We start from the raw sequence: 8,485 nt of genomic DNA, 5'->3' as shown, positions 1-8,485 counted from the left end.
CTGAACCCCTTCCAAAAGCTCACTGTCTTTCTAAAGCAGGGGCCAGCAGCTTGTATGCAGTACTCAAGTTTAGGACGCACGAACACTGTATACAAAGTCAAAAACGTTTTAGCGTCGATGTGACTAAAAGCTCTACGTATTGACCATAAAGTTCCAAAGCCTTTGGCGGCTATTGCACGGCAGTGTGCAGTGGTCTTTAAGTCTTGACTAACGATGACTTCCAAGTCATTGTTTGGAGTACTAAGCTATCACCATTACTTTGTATCGCTCTCCATATCTTGATATCGTCAGCCTGTATCAAGACCAATGACGATGGTAGATGAGGGAGGTCATTTACGTACAGGAGGAATAAAACTGGCCCCAAAACTGTACCCTGGAGGACTCCACTAAACACAGTTTCTCAGATAGACAACTTGGAGTTCAGCCGTACTCTTTGTTGACGCCCAACTAGGAAGTCTTTTATCTACATCAATAGATTGCCTCCAATCCCAACATTTCTCAGCTTATATAACAGATGGTTGTGTGGAACATTGTCAAAAGCTTTGCTGAAATCAATGCAGGCTACGTCTACAGGCAACTTTTGGTCCTTAAGAGCGCACCAGCTCTCACGAGCGACTAGTAAGTTAGTGAGACAAGAATAACCTATTCTAAAACCATACTGCTTCTCCGAAAGGATCCGGTTTTTATCGAGGTACTTAAACAGCTCCTTCCGAATAATCTTTTCCAAAATTTAAACAACCACACTGGTTAAGCTAATGGGTCGGTAATTCTCAGGCTTATGTTTTTGTACCTGTTTTGAAGACTGGACTTACTATGGCGTTCTTCCAGTCTTTTGGTAGACGACCCTGGGTTACGGATAGATTAAAACATATACTTAAGGGGTTCGCAACAAAGTTAGCTAATTCTTTTAATAACCTAGGATGCAGTCCATCAGGTCCAGTGGATTCTCCTGTGTCAAGCTTAATTAGCAGACCAAAGAAATCGAGTTCTTTAATGGTCACGCTGTCTAGTGTTTGTGTGGGGGGATTTTCATGTACTAGTGGGTAGGGTGTTTCCATGGTACATACATTGTCAAAGTATTTTGAGAATACTTGAGCTTAGTGGTTGGAACAGACCTCTTTGAAGGCTATCCTTCCCCCTTTGGACGATGTGAGTAAATACTTTTCGAACCCATCTGAGCTTGCCTCACACCAATTTGCGTGTCGGCAGATCGAGTTCTGTCCGATGTGTCCCGACTGCGCTTGCCAAGACACTTTTTCGCAGCATTTATCAATGAGATGGCCTCGGTTAACAAGCTATTTGCATCCAAACAGCATTGTTGACTGTGCCATACACAACCATTTCTACTGAATCGTTTGAAGGCTGCAGGCGTTAGATTTGTGCAAACTTCGTGGTATCAGCCTTTGCACTCATCGCATTGAATGCTGCTGTCAACGGGAAATCGACAGCCTGGGCGTTGGCAATCGCTTTTATTGCACTTTCCAGACATCAGAGGTCTTTTTTAGAAAAAAAACTAGACACAATAATACCCGGAAAATAGATCTTTGACCAAGAAATGGAAAGACTGTAAATCGTTAGGACCAAAGTACGAACAGATACAATAGAAAAAAAAATTACCCTAAAGCACCGGCGGTAAACTACTTTAGAAACAGAAATGATACTCTAGTCGAATACTTTAACTGAAGGAAATTCAATCGAAGTGTAAACAGTAATCTTGATACGTTATTAACGATCAGCGAGGAAAAATACCACTGTCCTTTTTAAATAGCACGCGGAGGGGAGTAGCTCTATTCATTAGGAATGCTATTTCATTTGCCATTAACGACAGTGTATCCCATGAGATGGAATAGAGAGAACTTCTGCTTATCGGGCTTTTGTATCTAGTAGCATGGATCACCAACTCCGCCCGTAGCTCCTCAGAAGGCTACTGCCGGTCCCAAGCCCGGGTAAAGGAGGAGGGTTGGGCATGGGGTTAGCAACCCCATCCCGTAGAAAACCAACTCGCTAAAAAAACGCTAACCAGAAAAAATTATTCAAACCGTTTAAACTCTGTCCTGGGGGTAGAAGGAATAATTATGACGTCTCATGATGAAAGCCGAGTTCCTTCGGAAGTCATGAGGCCGATGCACCTTCTAACAACCAGAGCGACGATTTTTATAGGTACATGGAATGTTCGGACAATGTGGGAGACCGGAAGAGTCTTCCAAATTGCTGCAGAAATGAGAAAATACAACCTGGAGGTGCTTGGAATCAGTGAGACACATTGGACGCAGGTTGGACAACAACGACTGTCTTCAGGAGAACTTCTGTTATACTCCGGTCATGAAGAAGAAAATGTCCCACATACACAAGAAGTGGCATTAATGCTGTCCAGAAAAGCATAAAATGCACTTATTGGATGGGATTCTCATGGACCAAGGATCATCAAAGCCTCATTCAAAACAAAGAGAGAGGGCATTACAATGGACGTCATCCAGTGTTATGCGCCTACCAACGACTACGATGAAGACGCTAAAGACCAATTCTACAATAGGCTGCAGTCGATCTTCGAGAAGTGTCCAACCAAGGACCTGACAATTCTGATGAGAGATTTCAATGCCAAGATTGGAATGGACAACACTGGATACTAAAACGTCATGGGACGACGTGGACTGGGAGAAAGAAACGAAAATGGTGAGAGATTTGCAAACCTATGTGACTTTAATAATTTAGTCATAGGTGAAACTACATTCCCACATAAACGCATTCACAAAACCACATGGACTTCACCGGACTACACTACACATAATCAAATCGATCATATCTGCATCAACAAAAAATTCAGGAGGACGATGGAGGATGTGAGAAACAGGAGAAGAGCTGATATAGCATCAGATCATCATTTGCTGGTCACCAAGAGGAAACTAAAACTCAAGAAGCACTGGACAACGGCGTCGACAACATCACAAAAGTTTTATACGGCTTTTCTTCGAGATGCTGACAAACTCAACAAATTCAACATAACCCTCAGCAACAGGTTCGAGGCCTTTCATGATCTACTCAATGGAGACGGAACTACCATGGAGAGCAACTGGAAAGCTATCAAGGAGGCAATCATTTCAACATGTCAGGAGGTTCTGGGCCAAAAGAAGCACCATCACAAGGAATGGATCACTGTTGGTACACTGGATAAAATTGAAGAAAGGAGGAACAAGAAGGCAGCAATCAATATCAGCCGAACCAGAGTGGAAAAAGCCAAGGCACAAGCCGAATACACAGAGGCAAACAAGCAAGTGAAGAGGAGCATCAGAACCGACAAACGTAAATATGTGGAAGATTTAGCGATGACAGCGGAAAAGGCTGCAAGAGAGGGAAACATGAGACAACTGTATGACACAACAAAGAAACTTGCTGGAAATTACCATAAGCCAGAAAGACCAGTGAAATGCAAGGAAGGCAAAGTAATTACCGACATTGAAGAACAACGAAACAGGTGGGTAGAACACTTCAAAGAACTCTTGAATCGACCAGCTCCACTGAACCCACCCAACATCGAAGCAGTACCAACAGACCTCCCAATCGATGTTGGCCCACCAACGATTGAAGAGATCAGCATGGCCATCAGACAAATCAAGAGCGGCAAAGCAGCGGGACCAGACAACATCCCGGCAGAGGCACTGAAAGCAGATGTAGCAGTAACTGCAGAAATACTCCACATTCTCTTCAGTAACATTTAGGATGAAGAACAGGTACCAACAAACTGGAAAGAAGGACTCCTGATCAAGATAACAAACAAAGGCGATCTCAGCAAGTGCGATAACTTTAGAGGCATCACTCTTCTCTCAATACTAGGAAAAGTCTTCAACAGGGTATTGTTGAACAGGATGAAGGACTCCGTAGGCGCCAAACTTCGAGATCAACAAGCTGGATTTCGTAAGGATAGATCGTGCACAGATCAAATCGCAACTCTACGTATCATTGTGGAACAATCAATCGAATGGAATTCATCACTCTACATCAACTTCATTGACTACGAGAAAGCATTCGATAGTGTGGACAGGACAATACTATGGAGGCTTCTTCGACACTACGTCGTCCTTGAGAAGATAGTCAATATCATACGGAACTCATATGATGGGTTAAACTGCCAAATCGTCCATGGAGGACAACTCACTGACTCATTCGAGGCAAGGTTGCTTACTCTCACCCTTTCTCTTTCTCCTGGTGACCGACTGGATCATGAACACGTCAACATCTGGAGGAAAGCATGGGATACAGTGGACAGGTAGGATGCAGCTTGACGATTTAGACTCCGCAGATGATCTGGCTCTTCTATCACAAACGCAACAACAAATGCAGGAGAAAACGACCAGTGTAGCAGCAGCCTCAGCAGCAGTAGGTCTCAATATAAACAAAGGGAAAAGCAAGACTCTCCGATACAATGCAACATGCACTAATCGAGTCACACTTGACGGAGAAGCTTTGGAGATGTGAAAACCTTTACATATCTGGGAAGCATCGTTGATGAACACGGTGGATCAGATGCAGATGTGAGGGCGAGGATCGGCAAAGCAAGAGCAGCATATTTACAATTGAAGAACATCTGGAACTCAAAACAACTGTCAACCAACACCAAGGTTAGAATTTTCAATACAAATGTCAAGACAGTTCTACTGTATGGGGCGGAGACGTGGAGAACTACGAAAGCCATTGTAGTATCAGTTTATATGTTAAGCCCATATACTTTATTCTAGCTTCTGGCCAAGTCAATTCACCCGTACATTATGAGTCATATTTTGATCTTGTTCATTATTCGCTTATTAACCTTGACTATATTTTATATGAGCGTATATGTATACACACTTCGTATCTTATTAATCATATGTCTGTCATTCATTTTTGTCTGACTATAAATGTTTATTAACGCTTGCTTAAAATGAGTTGGCTTCCCCGCCATCTCCAGTGCACGTGTCATTTATGTTCCGCTCGCATTTATTCGCTTCATCACTCTGATTCTCTGGCCAGATCAATGAGTGTAGAAAATATATGTGTTCTAAATCCATTCTCGTATTTGATTCCGTTATTCACCAGCGGGGATTAAGTCATATATTACATACGAGGATAGACAGTACGTATATTTTGACAACAAACAATCATTCATACGATCAAAAAGGAATCAGATTTAGGCCACTACAACATCATCGAGAAGATACAGGTGTTTATTAACAGATACTTCGGATCCATAGGCCAGACACTATCAGCAACAAGTTACTGTGTGGAACAACAAACCAGATTCCAGCGGAAGAAGAAATCAGGAAGAAACACTGGAAGTGGATAGGACTTACATTGAGGAAGTCACCCATGTGCGTCACAAGACAAGCCCTCACATGGAATCCCGAAGACTGAAGGAGAAGAGGAAGACCAAAGAACACATTACGCCGAGAAATGGAGACGGACATCAGAAGAATGAACAGAAACTGGATAGAACTAGGAAAGAAGGCCCAGGACAGAGTGGGTTGGAGAATGCTGGTCGGCGGCCTATCCTCTTTGGGAGTAACAGGCGTAAGTAACTAAGTAAGTAAGTAAGCATGGATCACCGATCCTCTAGATATAAATGATGTATGGGCGAGAATGACGATTGGTTGTCTTGATGAGTCAGACATTAGATAGGATGACAGGTGTTATATGTGTTATATATTCTCCTATCCTTATTATGTATGAACACTTATTGATGGACTGTTATTGATTGTCTGGTCCTTGTGTCGGATTTTGGTGTGGAAATATATTGACGTTGTAGTCAGGCTAATCTCGTGTTCTTGATCTGAGTTGTGTTGAAGTCCTGTAGAATAGACACTGGGTGGGAATCTAGTGTAGATATTCGTCTGAGGACTGTTATAACCATAAACCCCTAAAGTTATAATCAGCATCCTACGTTTATAACAATTGGCGAGGGCATCCTTACGTTTATAACAATAAACATACCTAAATTTAACAACAAATTAGTTAAAATTGGAGTGTGTGACGACATGTAGTTTTAACTAGAGCTAATACTAACTGGAAATAGTGTAATACTTTTAAGCCAACATGTGTGAAGCAGCTCTAAAGAAAATGTACTGACCATAAACTATGACAGACCCACTGAATTTAGCAGGCAGTTTTAAATAATATGTGAGTTGTTGCATCCAATTCAACCTAAGGCATTAGTATATGAGATCGTATATAAAGTCCAGGGTATAATGCCTCATCATATTTTTGGAAGTTTTAGATCAAGGTCCACATTGAATAGGTAATTCTTGTAAACATGTGAGTTACAGTGTAGTGGTATTTGTTCCCAGCCACATGATCTTTGAAGCTGAACAGATAATTAGTGAAAAGATATACATTCAGAACGTAACATTGAGAGAAGGCCAAAAAATGGTGAACGCGTGAGCAATAGATCGATAATGACATGTCTCGGCTATGCACGTGTGTTCATTCTATATAACCTAAACATATTCACATAAAATATAATAAAGATGACATAAATATTCGTAATTTTAAAACGCTTTAACCAATAACACCTTTTATAGTCGAAGTGTGCCAACCCAGTCACAAGCGAAAAGGTTCGAAGATATATTTGACAGGCTATCAATGTATCGAGAAGCGATCAATCCAAGCTGCCTAGAAGTTGAAGTTGAAGTGAAACACAGCGTACCTACTAGTGATCTAGTGCAGATGAGTGATAGAAAGCCTTCAGCTGGGTGAGTCCATTAAAACAAATGCGGTCAGCATTAGATGTCTAAGACTTTCAAAGATATTGATTTTGGGGGTTTATCCACCGCTACAGATCACTTCTCCCTCGATGTGGTAGTGATGACCCTAAGACGTGGCCAGCCAGAAGTCTAAACCCGACGAGTTTGTCGTCAGTAAACACTCTTCTGAAAGCAGTATCTGGTCATCTTTCCTTACGATAAGGGCCATGTGGTACAATATAGTAATGGGAAATGGGTACAATGATAAATTTGATTGATCGTAATCTTTGTCGTTTTTATCCATTTTTTCCAGTCATACTAGGAAAGAAAAAGAAAGGATATGTAAGTGTGTGTGTCGAATTATACTTGTGCAACGACACAAAACGGGCGAAAAAAAGAAAATAAACTCATATACATGCCTTTCGTAAACAAGAGTTGACGTAAAAACGATTTTCGCAGAACGTTTTTCGAAAAAGTAAAGTATTAAACATTTAAGTGAGCATATTAGCAACAAAATATCTGGTTTTTTGCAATATATGTATATATATAATCATATTAAAAATGGTTTATTTTTGACATAATACAAAGAAAAATCGAAACGAAACAAAGTGTTGTGTAGTGTCTTACATGCAGTAATCACATATGTGTTCTGGAAACCTAACCCTTCTTCCAGAACGCCTTGTTTCAAGCCAGCTGTCAGATACCACTGAACTGTGTTCGTGATCGTTGATAATTGGGTGAGGTGTCGTAATTGTGAGAATCGTGTCTTTCGATTGTACCGAAGGTAAACTGACATGAATAGGGTTTCCTTCTAAATACGCAGCTTTGAGGCGATCGATGTTGATGCTATCGTTAGTTCCGTCCTTATCGATTATAGAGATCTTAGAGTCATGCTGAAGAACTTTGAAGATTCTTTCGTATGCTGATTAGAGAGGCCGTCAATGTGAGTAGTGACGTACAAAGACGTGTGTACTATATCGTAGGGCAGGTTGAACGAAAACACCAGTGGATTGTGGTAGAGTGGAAACTGATTTAATTGAGCGCGTTGCGTTTGTAAGTATGCTTGGGTAGGAGTTTAGATCCATAATTGTTGAAAAAAGACGAAGGATCAGTATAACTGTCTGCCTTTTGGAGTCAAGAATGCCCTATCTATCTTCCAGAAACTAATGGATATCATCCTATCAGGTATCTTGGGGGTCGCAGCTTAACTCGATGACATTTTAATTGTTACGACAACATTAGAACAGCTATATCAACGCACGACATTCGCACTGCAACGCATCAGTGACAACGGGTTTCGGTTACGCCCAGAGAAACGCCAGTTTTTATTGCAGTCGGTAAAGTATTTGGCGTTTAGTTTTGACGCCGATGGCTGCAGACCGGATCCTGAGAACATTCGAGCTATCAAACTGATGACCACACCCACTAATGTCTCGAAGCTACGTCCCTTCATGGGAATTGTCACCTATTATGCAGCGTTCGTTCCTTCGATGCATGATATTCGCACTCCATTGAATCATCTGCTGAAGAACTCAAGTCTATAATTAGTTTGAAATAGTTCTTACCGCACTACGATCCATTTATGCAGATCATCGTATCTGCAGATGCTTCAGCGTATGGCCTAGGTGCTGTTATTTCACATCAGTTTCCAGAGGCGTCAGAAAAAGCTGTTATGCATGTCCCCCGCACACCAAGCCAGGCAGAAAAGAAATACAGCCAGATAGAAAAAGAGGCTCTCAAACTTCCTTTTGCTGTCCGACGTTTCTACAAGTTTC

This window comes from Schistosoma mansoni, chromosome 3, assembly GCF_000237925.1.
Source record: "Schistosoma mansoni strain Puerto Rico chromosome 3, complete genome".
NCBI lineage: Eukaryota > Metazoa > Platyhelminthes > Trematoda > Strigeidida > Schistosomatidae > Schistosoma > Schistosoma mansoni.
This window is presented reverse-complemented; position numbering follows the sequence as displayed.